This window comes from Lineus longissimus, chromosome 6 (assembly GCF_910592395.1).
Source record: "Lineus longissimus chromosome 6, tnLinLong1.2, whole genome shotgun sequence".
Classification (NCBI taxonomy): Eukaryota; Metazoa; Nemertea; class Pilidiophora; order Heteronemertea; family Lineidae; genus Lineus; species Lineus longissimus.
The window spans coordinates 6,847,668-6,865,253 of record NC_088313.1 but is presented as its reverse complement, the minus strand read 5'-3'; the positions used below and the strand labels follow the sequence as shown (position 1 = coordinate 6,865,253).

Genomic DNA, 17,586 nt, shown 5'->3' with positions numbered 1-17,586 from the left:
TGCCACATCGTCAAACGTTGCCCTATGGCATGAAACGAAATGGTGCGTTCTGCCACATCAGATCAAAGCTCCTCTTGAACGTGTCACAATTTTTGGCATAAACAAGGTACATTGTGTATTCTGAAGCCTATTCCTCTTTTAGTTTGTTCTATTAAAAAGTTGGTGTTTGCGTGATTTGTCGTTAACCCTCACCGTCCTTTATTTCAGTTTGTGACCTCGGGTATATATACTGGTTGGCCACGTAATCAGATTGTAACGGCTTATCGCGTTTAAGTAATGCTACGGCATATCGCCTTTAAGTAATTCTGGCGTCAGCACCATCTATTTGAAGCCTTGTGCTTTCTGCCCTTTTGTTTCCCGGTGAAAACCTTGCGGGTTTTTATCGACGTTTGGTATAAGTTACAATTAGGCCAAATTTTACGTGAACCTGCTGCGTTTACACACCGGGCGCAGTGGACCGGCCTCGTTCCTCACCATAAGGAGACCGAACTAGGTTGACGCAATCGACTGCCCAGGGAGTCTGTAAGAGAAAATCTTCCCCTAAGGAGTGATCAATCTATTGTTGGCCTAAACGTTGTAGTACAACAAAGGAAATACAATATTGTGTACTCTGATTATCTAAATATCTGTTTAAATTTAAATGTCAACTAGAGAAGTATGTTATTCATATAAAAACCATGGATCACAACTGTTTTTAAATAAATGTTTTCAACAATCAAGTTGACAGTAACATTTCTCTATACTGTAGATAATAATTTTGAACAAAACTAACAAGAGCTTGATGGTTTTTATTAGCCTAGTATTCCCAGTCAAATCCTATGAAATAGCTGAAGGCACAAAACAATGATGAAGGGTTTATCACTCGACATAGAATTATATACCAATAACCTGACATACTGGAACGATCCCATAGGTAGCAGGAGCTGATGGGGAAAATTGTTTGCAAGCGAGGTACCATTAGGCCCCACGGGTGGCGCTAATTGGCCACTGCACGGATGTAGAATGACTGATTAAGCAAGGTATAGACCAATTATTGGTTGCTGAAAGGCAGAAGTACTTTTGGGTCCCAGGCCAAACGTTGAAGAAATTTCGCCTGTAGTTTTCGCCCAGCGGCCCAAAAGGTCCTCGAAAAACCAGTGTCAGTCGTTTCCTCATCCCCTCGGTCGTTGGTGCCGAGTGTTGGCCTGGGGCTCAGGATGCCCTAAAGGATGTGGACATTTATTTGTAACACCATTCTCCAAAGCAGACAAAATATTATAGCATAATACAGTATGGATGATACTCGGCCTCTCGATATATGTGTGTAACATATAGGAGTGAAAGAAAACACTGAATCAAAGGATGATGGTCTCTGGTCATTGGATAAAGGACAAGTCTTATTGGTTGCAACTTATTCTTTATTTGGTATAGCAAGAAGCAAAAAAGACTAATCTTTATTGATTCTTGGTCGGAGCAATTACGGAACAGCACGAATGAGGTACAGAAGGATGCTGTAAGGTTCTATCCAAGTCTTTTCATCCTTCGTACTGGTATGTCGTCTGATCATTATTCACATTTAAATTTCCAGGTGCACACTGCATTGCCACAGCAAGTCCAGGTCTTGGTACAAAAGTTACCGACAGGAATGCAATCATCAGTCCTGGAAGAAAACGGGATAAAAGGGCGTCAATACTGAGGTTTTGCTATTCCGTACCGAAAACTGATTAGTCCGCCATTTCCCGAGTTCCCGATCCCGAAATAGCGACCGATATACAGCGTTTTGGTTCATAAAGACCGGCTCGAGATCGGGAAATATTTCACGATGACGTCGTACGAGGGGAATGGGTTCTTTCTTGGTGGATTTCTCGGCAGAACAGCAGAGCAAAAACTCTCTATTAGCGGGGGCAAACAGGGGGGCAAATAGCAAATCTGGTTCAAGGTAGGAGGATCCTTGCCGGACTCATTACGAGAGGATGCTGTTTGAAACCTCTTTGTGTGTGATCAAAAGCCATATTTACTGTGACACCACCAATAGAACAAGCGAGAGAGAGAACCCAAAGGCTGTGTCACCTACCGTTTTTCCAGATCCATTTCTTCACTCAATCCTTCCTCGACTTTATCTCCTGCAACAAACAGATGAACGGGTATAATAATCCATGTGTTTGGTAAGGGTAGTGAGTTTGGGGTAGAGTGAATGCGATTGGGACAGTGCATACACTGCTTTGTCATTTTACGCCGCACTGCACCAAGGCAATGCAAAACATCGGAAAAGTTTTGAAATCCATGGGAGCTGAATCGCGTCACCAAATGCATTTAGACTTGGTCCCATGAATTTCACCACCGACACGATTTTTGCACTGTTTGAGTACAGTGTCAGCTGAAAAAGCCGTGTGAAATAGCAAATGCACTGTTGCATGCGTTGTCACAATCGCATGCCAAGTAATTAATCAAACCCGCCCAAAAGCGCTGTCTCTCGCCTCCCGATAGAGAAAGTTAGTTTCGGTAAGGTTTCGACCAGCCTGCACCGATCATTGGAGGAAGAATATTCGAGAAACCCATGATCTCCCCTGGATGAAGCAGGTAGGATAATGGGCTTTTAGATCACAGAGATTAATATCTGTACTCGTTCATAAAGTTGATGTCATGATGTAGAGCATTATCTCAAACCCAGCGATTCTGTACCCGATTTACCCGCAGACGTGAGATCTTTTTGTCGCATATAGAACCGATTATAATCGTAGGAACTGAGCTTAAGCCGATCATTTGCGGGCGTTGTATGTACACATACCGAGGACCAAGGAGAAGATCACCACCAGAACGAACAGGACACAAATGGTCTTCATCTTTTCTGTGAGAAATCTTGCTTGGGAGACGTCACTTCCTGGAATGTAGCGAAAAGAGGAAACTGAGATTTTTGAGCTTTTTGCTCGCCAACACTTGCCACTTACTAAGTTGGCTATAACAAGGTATCTCCCTACCCTCACTATCGGTGTAAAGCACCAGTATACACCACAGGCGCGTAAAAATAAGAGCTCAAAAGCACCCCCCCTCCCCGACCCTAAAATCGACTGAAAAACACACCCGCACATAGAATTGCACAAGTGTTGACACTGGAGCTGGAGTTTTTATATTCATGTATCGGTTAACGTCCAAGGATAAGGTAGGTTTTATCTGAAAGAATGCCAACTTACGCGATAATGCAAAATATTCCAGTGCAATAACGATTTATGCATTGTATATGGTGCATTGCCACTTGCGATGTCGGAATCGCATTCAGCCACTTCCGATGTCACAAAGCGAGAGCTTTTGCTGGTGCGGTTTGGGTGCAATGAAGCATGAAAGTGCAAAGGTGTTTAAGAGCATTCTCGCAGTCGCAATCAGTGGTAACCCACCATATAAGGGTGTAGGTTTAAAGTCGGTTCCCGCTAAACGCGAGTGTGCTTGAATCACAGCAGAACAAACTCGCTTGTCTGGGTGTTTTGGCGAGCAGTGGGGCGTAAAATAACAAAGCCGTATTAATTGCGTGCGTTGCTGCAATCGTAATTACTGGTATTGGAAACCTCAATGATTGCGAATGGCCTCTAGGCTTGGCCATTTGACGCCCCCTGCAAAAAACCGAACTAAAAAAAGCATTTGCGCGGATTACGACAACGCATGCAATGCTTTTTTCATTTCACGCTACACTGCACTGCCCTAAAACTAATCTCAATATGTAAAATTTCACACATATATACTATATTCTTTCATCGCTGCAGCAAACAGGGGATCTTTAGCAGTCTGTGGTGTGTTTACGCGCGATCAACCTATTTAAAATCAAATGAAGAATTCCGCAGAGGTGAAGAACTTCGAGTGCGCGAACATGCAGCTCAATGTAGTCCTCCCAAAGGATGTATCGTGTTTCAAGCAACTCTGGAAGGTTTGATTAAACCAGCCATCATAACTCTACCCTTGTCCAAACCAGACATGCCTTCTCTCCTTGCCATTGTGATTGACTTTTCACACATCGTAGAGCGTGGTCAGAAAAATATAAACAGTATGAGGAACAAAAACACCTCTTTTCGACGTATAAAACAGCATAATGAGGAATGGAAAGAGCAAATGTATCGAAAACAATATGTTTGTTGCGTCCATATAGTAAGGATATGTTAACACTGATTGGACAAGGCATGTGGCGGTGTTTTGTTTCTTTCACGCTCCACCCGAGGGAAGAAAAGAACCCCAAAATCGCAGGCGTTGTGAAATTCATCTGAAACCGCGTCAAATATCATTCACCGATGTCAGGAGCTATTAACTCAGGATTAAGGTTCTTTTGAAATACATATATAGGGTTCCGGTATAACGGTCGACATATAGGTAGCATTAGCAAGGTCGCGTTTAACAACCTTTCCAAATGTAAGGGGGATGAACTCAAATTGAGGCGGTTAATAGTTGATTGTGTGCTGAACATAATCGCATTATCGACTGTTTGCGCCGCAATCACGAAATTGTGGATGTCATGATATTTTAAACCGATTCGAAAGTGTAAACCGGTTTGGAAGTGGGCGGCGAACCACACCATGACGTACAAGTTTAAAATTAATGGCAGAATTCACTTACCTTTTAAAAAGATGCTACTGCACTACTGCTTGGAGTCCAACGACTGAGCTGTGAGTTGGTTTCGGCAAGGATTAGTATTTGTAGCCAGGCCTAGCAGGGCTGATTCTGGATGTGCGTCGGGTTATTGAGTAGAAAGCTGTCGTGAATGCTTTGGAATTCTGCTTCATCACTGTACTGTCAGCAAAATTCCATTGATACTCGACTTCAACTTCACCTGTTACTGTTACTCACTTGACATAATTCAAGTGGTAAGGATAGGTTTACACTCACTGTCACAGGGCTCGGGTTTTGAGAACCAATAACTTGTATTCTGGATAAACTGGCATAGATTTAGGACTAGAATTCGTCACAGGCACTTGTGAAGTACACCATGATTCGAGGGACTATCTTTCCGTTTACACCACCACCAATTCATCGTGTTCACAATACACAGCTAATGTACGCCGTGGTCATACAGTAGTCTCGCGTATACTCCGCCGTCAAAGCCGACGCGATTCCGAAATTCCAGCGAAGTTGTCGATTTTTAATTTAACAACAGCGGGTTCGAGACGGGGCATCAATCACCCTTCGACTGGGATTATACACCTTTCCAGAAATGGGGCGCTGAGTGTCCGAAATAGTGATATCATAAGGGGAAACTAGGCCTTATGGTAGAGGGACAAAGGAGATAATCATGGTTGACCAACACACTTGAATGCCTTTAATGACGGACAAGGGGGAAAAAGTTAGTTCCAATGCAAGCCACCAATTTCGGGAAGCACGTATAGGGAGCTCTTGAGCGAGCTATATGGTTAGAGAGTGTGTGTATACCGTTCACGAAAAAAAGTTGACCCGGAACCAGGAAACCTCCAGGCCCAGGTGAAATTTGTGCACGCGAATCGTATACGCCGATGCACAGCAATTTACCTGTAGAGAGATTTTCTTTTCCAAAACAATGCAGCGGGACCGATGATGTTTAAGCAGAGTAGCCGCTGTTCGGTTAGAGATTTCGTCATAACAGGGGCGAATCAAAGTGTGACGATACCCTGGGGCGAATCGAAATGCATTAAACAACTATCTGCATCGCTGCCAGAGATTATTTTTCTCTTTCCGCGAAGAAATCGTGCTTTGAACTGGCAAAAGTCCGCAAAAGATTTCGAGTCTGCTACTTTTTCCGTAGTACGCATGCGCACCAATATGATCGGTCCCCGGCTGCCCGTTTCGACGACGATTTCGTCAATGTCACGGCGTGAGGGAGGATGTCGACGATCTGGTCCTATTTATAATGCAATAATCTTGAAAGAACATTGCTCTCAATGTTTATTTCTCCGTTTCCATGACAAAATCCTACCGTGAAACCAGAAATCACTCGTCCACAACACAAGCCATTTCAATCTTCCGTAGAAAGCGCATGCGCACTAACTCAAACGCAAGCGCTACCCTCAGAGGTCTTATTAGGGAGTTTTTTTGTACTCTTGCGCGGCCAACCCGTAACCGTAGTTCCTAAAAAATCATTGATTTCTTGGTTCTCACAGTACGCCAGTGATGATTTAGCAGTTGCTTTGCCAAATACATGTTTTTTGAAGTTTCTGAAACCTGGAGCGCTACTCAATAGGCGGCTAACAAGAAACTACGTATTTTACTGTTGTTGCCGACGTATATATATATATTTTATTAACGTGTCACCTTTTACAAAAGCCAGCCTGCAAAGTCTTACGAGACACAATAATTCATAATTTGTAAACGGGAGCGCAACATGTCGACCGCGGCAAAGGGAGGGGTGGTCCGACCATACACGACTTATTCTACTTAAGATTTGAGGCGGTTTATTTACGTATTTGGTAGATGAATCGTATATAGCTAGCTACACATCCTGCCACTGCCGGACTCGACAGAAGCGCATTCAGTCCACCGCCCCGGTCCATGGAACCAACATTTTCACCAATATCCAACAGCAAGTCCACCCGCTCTCGGCTATATTTTGTACACTCCAAAAGAAAATGGAACTCATCTTCCACTTTTTTATCACCACAGTTCTTACAGGTTCTATTTTCAAGCGGCACACCCCGATATCGTCCTAATTCTATACCTAGATGGAATGTACCGTTACGCATTCTTGCTATTGTAGACCTGCTTGCCCTACTTAGTGGCAATAAAACATATCTCTCCGTACCGAATTCCTGTTTTAACAACTAAAACGTTCGTAGTTTTGGCATGTTCACCACCTCATTTTTCCATTTAACCACATAATTTGCCATGAGAGCGTCCCTTATCCGGCCTGAAAGCTCCCTATTTTCTGCTGCTGAGAATGTCCAGTGTAGCATGGGAGCATCATAAATGTTAGTCATATTACAATTGTTCAAAATAGTTTTTATACTTTTGCACCAGTTATCTTTCCCTTGTCAAGATAACTCATAATCCCATAGAAATATGTGTTTGGCAATTCTATGAACAGGCAAAGTACACAGCTTAAACCACAAGTTACACATCTTGACATGATGCCTGATAGACAGCGGTATGGAACCCATGTCGCCCACTATTGCCGGTATAGCTGAAAATTTACCAACTCCTAGAAAGGATCTTAAACACCGCACATGAACTTTCTCACATTGTCTATAAGTTTTAAAACCCCAAACACTGCAACAGTAGTCCATCACTGGCACCACCTGAGCGTCATATAAGCGTATATACGAATTATACATGAGTCCTCTTGCCGTCGAGAAATGCTTCGCTAAAATACCTGCAAGAGCCTTTGAGACCCCTTTCGCTAACACGTCTGCAGTGTGGGTATATTCTAAATATTCATTCAGTTCTACACCCAGATAACGATAGGAATTAGTTCGCTCAATATCATGTTCTCCAAAATGAAATACATAATTAGTTGTATTTGACGTATGTGTACACTGAACTTGGGATGTGCGTCGGCCCAGTGTTGAAATGCTGTCCAGTGCAAGTTGGAGCGTTTTTCGCTGATTTGTGCAAAATTCAACATTTAACTCAAAAGTTCAATGGTTGACCCTCGATTTTTTTTAATTTTTGTGTAGCGTAGGCAACTGTCTTTCACGGGAGAGTGGTTAGTACAAGAATTATTCAGGAAGAAATGTATATATATATAATATTTGGCGTTTGCCGTGATTGTCCGGCCCAAGTGGCAATATTGCCATTTGGGATGGTGAACAGTGCTAGGAGCAAATGCGACGCTTATGATTTATTTAAAGAAATAAAATGCCCGATTTAACATCCTACAGAATCAGGGAAATCGGGCGTTTCCAGTGATATACGACACAAATGGGTTTTCCTCATGCAATCACTTTGGAAACGCATTTTAAAATAGATGTTACGTCATGTTGATGGGGCACTTCATCATCGCGTACATTTGGGAAAAACTCCCTAACGAGACAAAACTATTCAGGACAGGGGGTCGGCTAGGGTCTTTTTGAATTCAAATCCTACACTTGGGTCTTAGGATCATTATGCTTATCTCCGGGAAAAATACCTATTCTTCTCCTGTTTTGTTTAGTTTCCTTCCCGCATTCTCCCCACCTATTTTCTATACTGCGTCAGCGTCTATTGGGTCAACTGCTATGATGGCATCATCCTAACTATATCCCTTCCTCTCCCCACCACCAACTACACGCCATCATTGACATTGTGTGCTAGCCAACTGCTTCTTCGGCCAACTGCCATGATGGCATCATCTTAACTATTTACCCAAGCCATATAACTATATGCGAACCGACGGTTCTCACTTCCTTCTAATCTGATGAAACTGACCCGCCCTGAGGACATCGCTCATGGGGGTAATTGTCACAAAATACTGCTTATAATTCAAGCAGCCTGGTTTTGGGTGAAATCATGATCACTTTTGATGTCATAAAACCTCATATAAAGTTGTCGCTTCGCTTCATGCATGCCCTTGTCTATTATATGTCACCCAAAATGCACACCCACTTTTAAAGAAACAAGAATGGTCACTGACCTAAGGATCTTCCACCCAATGAGGAACCTGCAGAACTAAAAATCCAGATGGCAGCACCAGTACTAAAGGGGATCTGACGAATACAGTGGCAAAATTTATTTGGTCTCTATGATATATGATCAAGGCGCACACTAGCTCTGTATTGTGTACATAGTGCATTGGTGGTGGTGTAAACGGAAAGATAGTCCCTAGAATCATGGAGTCCTTCAAAATGCCTGTGACGAATTCCAGTCCTAAATCCATGCCAGTTCATCCAGAATACAAATCCGGGCTTCTCAAATCCGGGTCCTGTCACCGTGAGTGTAAACCTATCCTTACCACTTAAAAGGTGTCAAGTGAGTAACAGTAACAGGTTGAAGTTGCGGTCGAGTGGCAATGGAATTTTGCTGACAGTACAGTGGTGAAGCAGAATTCCAAAGCAATCACGACATCTTTTTCCTCAATAACCCGACGCACATCCAGAATCAGCCCGGCTAGGCCTGGCTATAAATACTAATCCTTGCCCAAACCAACTCACAGCTCAGTCGTTGGACTCCAAGCAGTAGTGCAGTAGCATCTTTTTAAAAGGTAAGTGAATTATGCCATTAATTCTAAACTTTTACGTCGTGGTGTGGTTCGCCGCCCACTTCCAAATCGGTTTACACTTTCGAATCGGTTTAAAATATCATGACATCCACAATGTTGTGATTGCGGCGCAAACAGTCGAAAATGCGATTATGTTCAGCTCACAATCAACAGTTAACCACCTCCATTTGTGTTCATCCCCCTTACCTTGCAAAGGTTGCTGAACGTGACCTTGCTAATGCTAACAACATGTCGACCCTTTATACCGGGGCCCTATGTATTTCAAAAGATCCTTAATCCTATGTTAATGCCTACTGACATCGATGAATGATATTTGACGCGGTTTCAGATGAATTTCACAACGCCTGCGATTTTAGGGTTGTTTTCGTCACTCGGGTGCAGCGTGAAAGAAAAAAACCACCGCCACATGCCTTGTCCAATCAGTGTTAACATATCCTTACTATATGGACGCAACGAACATATTGTTTTCGATACATTTGCTCTTTCCATTTCGCATTTGACATGTTGTTTTATACGTCGAAAAGAGGTGTTTTTGTTCTTCAAATCGTTTTTCTTTTCTGACCACGCTCTACGATGCGTGAAAAGTCAATCACAATGGCAAGGAGAGAAGGCATATCTGCTTTGGAGAATGGTGGAGTTATGATGGCTGGTTTAATCAAACCTTCCAGAGTAGCTTGAAACACGATACGTCCTTTGGGAGGTCTACATTGAGCTGCATGTTCGCGCACTCGAAGTTCTTAAGCTTTGCGGAATTCTTCATTTTAATTTTAAATTGGTTGATCGCGCGTAAACACACCACAAACTGCTAAAGATCCCCTGTTTGCTGCAGCGATGAAAGCAAACTGGTTTAGTGTATATGTGTGTATTTTTACATATTGAGATTTGTTTTAGGGCAGTGCAGTGTAGCGTGAATTGAAAAAGCATTGCATGCGTTGTCGTAATCCGCACGAAAACTTTTTTAGTTCGTTTTTTGCAGGGGGGCGTCAAATGACCAAGCCCAGAGGCCATTCGCTATCTGAGAGGTTTCCACTCACTGTAATTACGATTGCAGCAACGCACACAATTCATACGGCTTTGTTATTTTACGCCACACTGCTCCCCCAAACACCCAGACGAACGAGTTTGTTCTGCTGCGATTCAAGCAAACTCGCGTTTGGAGGGAACCGACCTTAAACCTACATCCTTATATGGTAGCTTACCACTGATCGCGATTGCAAGAACGCTCTTAAACGCCTTTGCTCTTTCATGCTTCACTGCAACAAACCGCACCAGCACCTCTTGCTTTGTGACATCGGAAGTGGCTGAATGCGATTCCGACATCGCAAGTGGCAATGCACCATATTCAATGCATAAATCGTTATTGCACTGGAATATTTTGCATTATCGCGTAAGTTGGCATTCTTTCAGATAAAAACCTACCTTATCCATGGACGTTGTCTGGTACATGAATATAGAAACTCCAGCTCCAGTGTCAACACTTGTACAATTTTATGTGCGAGTGTGTTTTTCAGTCGATTTTGGGGTTGGGGGGCTTTTGAGCTCTTATTTTTACGCGCCTGTGGTGCATACTGTTGCGTTGAAACGGTAGTTAGAACAGGATGATACCTTAAAATATAGTCATCGTAGTAAGTGGCGAGTGTTGGCCAGCAAAAAGCTCAAAAATCTCAGTTTCCTCTTTTCGCTACATTCCAGGAAGTTACGTCTCTCTAGCAAGATTTCTCACAGAAAAGATGAAGACCATTTGTGTCCTGTTCGTTATGGTGGTGATCTTCTCCTTGGTCCTTGGTAGGTGTACATACAACGTTCAAAGCTCTGTTCCTACGATTATCATCGGTGCTATTTACGACAAAAAGATCTCACGTCTGCGGGTAAAACGGGTACCGAATCGCTGGGTTTGAGATAATGTTCTACATCATGACATTAACTTTATGAACGAGTACAGATATTAATCTTTGTTATCTCAAAGCCCATTATCATACCTATCCTAGGGAGATCAGGAGTTTCTCAAATAACGCCCCCTAGCCTCCTCGGAGCGAATTCTTCCTCCAATGATCGGTGCAGGCTGATCGAAAGCTTGACCGAAATTGCGCGCCAACTTTCTCTACCGGGAGGCGAGAGACAGCGCTTTTGGGCGGGTTATAGGTTTGATTAATTACTTGGTAGGCGATTGAGACAACGCATGCGACAGTGCATTTGCTATTTCACACGGCTTTTTCAGCTGACACTGTACTCAAACAGTACAAAAATTGTGTGCGTGGTGAAATTCATGGGACCAAGTCTAAATGCATTTGGTGACGCGATTCAGCTCCCATGGATTTCAAAACTTATCCGATGTTTTGCATTGCTTTGGTGCAGTGTAGTCCGGCGTAAAATGACAAAGCAGTGTATGCCCTGTCCCAATCGCATTCACTCTACCCCAAACTTACTACCCTTAAACACCTGAATTATCATACCCCGTTTATCCGTTTGTTGCAGGAGATAAAGTCGAGGAAGGATTTAAAGAAGAAATGGATCTGGAAACACGGTAGGTGACACAGCCTTTGGGTTCTCTCTCTCGCTTGTTCTATTGGTGGCGTCACAGTAAAAATGGCTTTTGATCACACACAAAGAGGTTTCAAACAGCATCCTCTCGTAATGAGTCCGGCAAGGATCCTCCTACTTTGAACCAGATTTGCTATTTGCCCCCCCCCCCTATTTGCCCCCGCTAATAGAGAGTTTTCGCTATGCTGTACCGTCGAGAAATCCAACAGAGGTCTTGCAAAATTACAGGCCAGTGTCAAACCTTGCCTTTTTATCAAAAGTTTTGAGAAGGTTGTAGCTAGCCAGTTGACTGCCCATATCGAAAGGAACGGTCTCCAAACCCCTTTCCAGTCTGCATATCGTCAGGCTCACAGTGTCGAAACGGCACTTCTTAAGGTGCACAATGACATCGTTCAAGCTCTGGCTGAGCGCAAAGGTGTGCTCCTTGTCCTGTTTGACCTAAGTGCCGCTTTCGACACTGTGGACCATGCCATTCTGAGAGATCGACATGTCTGTCTCTTAAATGGATTCAGTCGTATCTGTCAGGGAGGACTCAGTGTGTGAAAATCGGGAAAGCCTGCTCTACCCCAATCAGTGTTGATTGTTGGGTGCCCCAGGGTTCGGTCCTGGGGCCACTCTTGTTCACCCTTTACACAAACCCCCTCCGTGACATACTGACTCCTCACTGCGGTTTCCATTTCTATGCTGAAGATGCAAAGTGCTACTTGGTTTTTGACATGAGCCAACTTGGTGCAGTGACATTATCCATGGGTGACTGCATTTCGAAGGTCAGTGCATGGTTGTTAGAGAATAGGCTGCTGTGTAACAATGAGAAAACTGAGTTCATCGTTATCAGATCCCCATACATGAAAGATGTGCCTAGCATCACAGTTATCAAAGTAGTTGATTGTGTTGTGGATCCCGCAGACTCAGCAAGGAACCTGGGGGTAATTTTCGACAAGTGCCTTAACTTCAGGCAACATATTTCAAACATTGTTCGAAATGCGAATCTCGGGATCCACAACATCAGTCGAATCAGGAGATACCTATCAAAATCTTCTGCCAGGCAGTATACACAGCTCCTATAGCATCTCGCCTGGATTTCTGCAACTCTCTGTTAAAAGGCCTACCAGCCAATTCCATCTTGAAATTGCAGCGAGTGCAGAACTCTGCAGCTCGACTCGTTTACAAGGAGCAGGAGGTCAGAGTATATCACCCCAATTCTTCGGGAATCTGCACTGGCTTTCTGTCTCACAACACGTTGAGTTTAAGGTGCTAGTTCTGACCTTTAAGGCCATACACGGGCTGGCACCTTTTCACCTGAAGAATCTCATCAGTGTGAGGGGTCAGTCTCGGGTGCTCCGTTCATCATCCCATACCCGGTTGATTCAACCGAAGCCACTCGGTTCAGGTAATGCTGAACGTGCTTTTGCATCCGCGGCACCCAGGCTATGGAATAAGTTGCCCCCGAGACTGACTTCTTTCACTGACATCAAGGAATTCAAGGCACTCTTGAAAACCTTTCTGTTCAGGAGTGCCTATCCATCAAATTAGAATGTTGTTAATGTTTTTTGTGTAAAGCGCTTTGAGCGGGAATATTTATCCTGGATTAGGCGCTATAGAAGTACCATTTTATTATCATTATAAGAAAGAACACATCCCCCTCGTAAGACGTCATCGTGAAAGATTTCCCGATCTTGAGCCGGTCTCCGTGAACCAAGCGCTGTACGGACTAATCAGTTTTCGGTACGGGATAGCAAAACCTCACTATTGACGCCCTTTTATCCCGTTTTCTTCCAGGTCTGATTGCTTTCCTGTCGGTCACTTTTGTACCAAGAGCTGGACTTGATGTCAAACTGAAGGTGGCGTCGGACACTGCAGCTGGGAATTTAAATGTTACTAATGATCAGACGAAATACCAGTACCAATAATGAAAAGACTTGGATAGAACCTTACAGCATCCTTCTGTACCTCATTCGTGCTGTTCCGTAATTGCTCCGACCAAGAATCAATAAAGATTAGTCTTTTTTGCTTCTTGCTATACCAAATAAAGAATAAGTTGCAACCAATAAGACTTGTCCTTTATCCAATGACCAGAGACCATCATCCTTTGATTCAGTGTTTTCTTTCACTCCTATATGTTACACACATATATCGAGAGGCCGAGTATCATCCATACTGTATTATGCTATAATATTTTGTCTGCTTTGGAGAATGGTGTTACAAGTAAATGTCCACATCCTTTAGGGCATCCTGAGCCCCAGGCCAACACTCGGCACCAACGACCGAGGGGACGAGATTACGACTGACACTGGTTTTTCGGGGGCCTTTTGGGCCGCTGGGCGAAAACTACAGGCGAAATTTCTTCAGAGTTTGGCCTGGGACCCAAAAATACTTTTGCCATTCAGCAACCAGTAATTGGTCTATACCTTGCTTAATCAGTCATTCTACATCCGTGCAGTGGCCAATCAGCCCCACCCGTGGGGCCTAATGGTACCTCGCTTGCAAACAATATTGTCCCCATCAGCTCCTGCTACCTATGGGATCGACCGAGTATGTCAGGTTATTGGTATATAATTCTATGTCGAGTGATAAACCCTTCATCATTATTTTGTGCTTTGAGCTATTTCATAGGATTTGACTGGGAATACTAATAAAAACCATCAAGCTCTTGTTAGTTTTGTTCAAAATCATTATCTACTATAAAGAGAAGTGTATCTGTCAACTTGATTGTTTAAAAAATTTATTTTAAAACGGTTGTGATCCATGGTTTTTATATGAATAACATACTTCTCTAGTTGACATTTAAATTTAAACAGATATTTAGATAATCAGAGTACACTATATTGTATTTTCTTTGTTGTACTAAATCAAAAGTGGTGACGTCATGCAAGTGCGCGCTGCCCACCTTCGTCAGTCTGTTTTAGCAAGCCGACCAGTGCAGATCGCTTGACCAGTCCTCTTGTCCTATATGCGATGGGTGTATTCCCACTGTATATTGGGATTTGGCGGGTCTTGAACTGCATGTTAAGAGTGGGTTTTCAATACAGGCTTTTGCGGTGTATGCTGCAATTGAGAGAGAGAATATTTCATAGCGAAGAGACTGCTATGACTGTCACGATAAAGGAACTTCGTGACAGAGAGAGAGAGAGAGGGAATATTTCATAGCGAAGAGACTGTCACGATAAAGGAACTTCGTGACAGAGAGAGAGGATATTAACAGATCAGTATGTAGTACTATTTAGACTGTCTTGTGCAGTCAGTACATTCTCGTCATTTCTGTTTGGGTTAGTTAGGAGGGTTAAAGAAAGTTGTTAGGTAAAAAAAAGCAAAGATTTTGTTAACCAAACGAGAAGTTGGTACATTTCATATACATAATTAGACAATTAGATAATGACTTCATGACCTCTACTGATAAATACAGTCCTATCCAAGCACTCCTGAATAAATATATAATGCAAGGTACGTACATTTAGGCTGCGGCACCTCTCCAGGGAGTGGTGTTGCATGGAGTGAATAACAATTGGTTGGCTTTTGTTGATATTGATTTTGAGGTCTAGATATTGAAAAGTCTATTCAAAGCGGTTAGAAAAAGACATTGTCTGCTAAAAAAAAGACGTTACGTAATTAAGTGTTAGAGGGAACTTTCTGAAATAAAAGTGATAAAATCTAAAATGGTAGATTGTAAAACCCAGATGCGAAAATTAGAAGTTCCAGATCAATTCTTCTGCATCACTGATGGTGCAGAATGCACCATTCCTGCACCACATATTGTCAAATACCATGATTTCATCCTCTAGTTTGTAATAGAGGTAGTCTATGTTGATACGGTATTTTAGAAATGATCTAAAGATCTCCAGCGGATAGGTGGCTCCTTCACCAACGATTTTATGCACAAGTGCTTTGTAGGCTGCTGCTTGGGCGGTGACAAAAATGTAATTGATGTACCTGTTTGCGAGAGAGGTGAGGGGTAATAAAGATATATAGTCCTTTATCGAGAAAGAGTATTCGTTGTTGACTTTCAGCACTAAGCTTGCTACGCATTGAGCTAGAGGGGTAAGATGATGACATTGTACAAAGGAATGTAGTAGGTCGTCGTGACTCCCACAAAACAGACAATGGGGGTTGTTTACAAAACCTGCGTTATATCTGAACAAACCAGTGGGCATTGCACCATGTAGAAGTCTAAAATGAATAAACGCGTGGTCGTCCTTGAAAGGCTATGAAAACGTAGAGGTGAAGATGGGAGCAACATCAGACCCGGCCAAAAAATCATCCCACCTGTGACCAGGCCTTCTGAAATACTTCTCTTGATAGGCATTCAGACAGAAGACATTATATGCCTGCTTGACTGTTATGGAGGCGAAGGGGAGGTTGTCCCCGTTTAGGGAGACATCATCACCCTTCTCATGAATCCTTAGAACTGCAACCAGAACATCCCTCAGCTGAGGCTTATCAAAGGAGCTAACATTTGAAGTTGGAGATGCGAGAAAATCCACCTATTTCCTAGGAAGGGACTCAACTAGGGCCTTTAGCTCCTTTGAAAGGAGTCGTTTGGAGTTGTCAGGTACAGCTCGATGAATTTCATCAATATTCCTGAAGGACAGATCCGACTGGCGAAGATGTCTAAGTAAAGTTACACCAGCCTTGGCTAAGAGCGAGTTTACTGGAGAGAAGTTAGGGAGAATATCCGGGTTAAAGAAGACCTGTTCGGAGATAATTTGTTCGAGGGTTAGAGTGTCAGGTTCACGAATTATGGAGATCTGGGAGATGGTACGAATTGACTCCGAATAGAACCTTGGGAGAGTGCGGATGATCTCGTTTGGAAAACGAGCAACTAGAAATTCCTGGGTATAGTTGAGGCCTAGAAGACTCTTGAGGTAGTAGAGAGCAACAGCGTAGCAGGGATGACCCCTTTCCCCGTAAAGGACGTCTCTGAGGAACTGTAGACGGAAAGCTCTGATTTTGCATTTGACATTGCCAAGCGCAAGGCCACCATCGGAAACTGGTAAAGACAAAATTTCCGAAGGTATCCAGTGTTTGTTGTTGGTCCAGAAAAAGTCTAGCATGAGTCGCTGAACATCAGCCACCAATGTAGCCGGGGGTGTAATGACTTGAAGCTTGTATACAAGTGTCGACAGAACAAGACTGTTAATAAGCAACACCTTGCCTCTTTCAGACAAGCAGTTAAGGACAGGCGTCCATGCCCCAAATTTCACCTTGAGCTTCTCCATGGTGTTATCCCAGTTTTGTTTTTCAAACAACGTTTCGTTGCCAAGATATATTCCGAGACTTCTTACGCCCTTGTTGTTCCACAACAACCCGAGTGGTCGATCAGGTCTATTCCGCCACGCACCGGACCATTGACCTGTGGATTTTGTATAGTTGACCTTGGACGAACTGGCCCTCTCATAAGTGCTGATACAGTTTTTTTAAAGCCACGAACCCTGGATTGGATGTAATAAAGACATTTAAGTCATCAGCATACGCAATCTGTTTAGTAGGTGGTAAATCCGTATCTGGAAAAGACAACCCTTGTATATCAGGATTCATCCGAATGTTATTGAGAAGAGGCTCAATTGCAATAGCATAGAGCGACCCCGACAATGGACAACCTTGTCGAATTCCACGAGTGAATCCAAAAGGAGCACCAAGAGATCGATTGATTTTCAAAATACACTCAGCATCAACGTATAGAAGTTTGATACAGGATATGTAGAACTCTCCGAAACCAAGAGTCCGGAGGACACGAAAGAGCCAATCATGATCAATCCGATCAAACGCTTTTTCCTGGTCAATGGAAACAACTGCAAGATCTAGGTTGTTCTTGTTGTAGTAGAAAAGCGTATCTCGTAGAAGCGATATGTTATTGAGAATTGACCTATTTGGAACCGTATACGACTGGTCAGGGTGAATGACCTCCGGTAGGCAGTGTTTTAAACGGTTTG

At 43.2% G+C, this 17,586-nt stretch overlaps 1 long non-coding RNA gene across 1 annotated transcript; it reads right to left on the bottom strand.

The window, feature by feature from the left end:
- Positions 1-1,389: 1,389 nt before the first annotated feature.
- LOC135489883 (uncharacterized) lies at positions 1,390-4,708 on the bottom strand. Its single transcript, XR_010447251.1, has 4 exons — positions 4,576-4,708; positions 2,768-2,860; positions 2,054-2,102; positions 1,390-1,639 (listed from the first exon to the last, which is right to left on the bottom strand). It is a non-coding gene; the product is annotated as an uncharacterized LOC135489883 (long non-coding RNA).
- Positions 4,709-17,586: the final 12,878 nt, after the last annotated feature.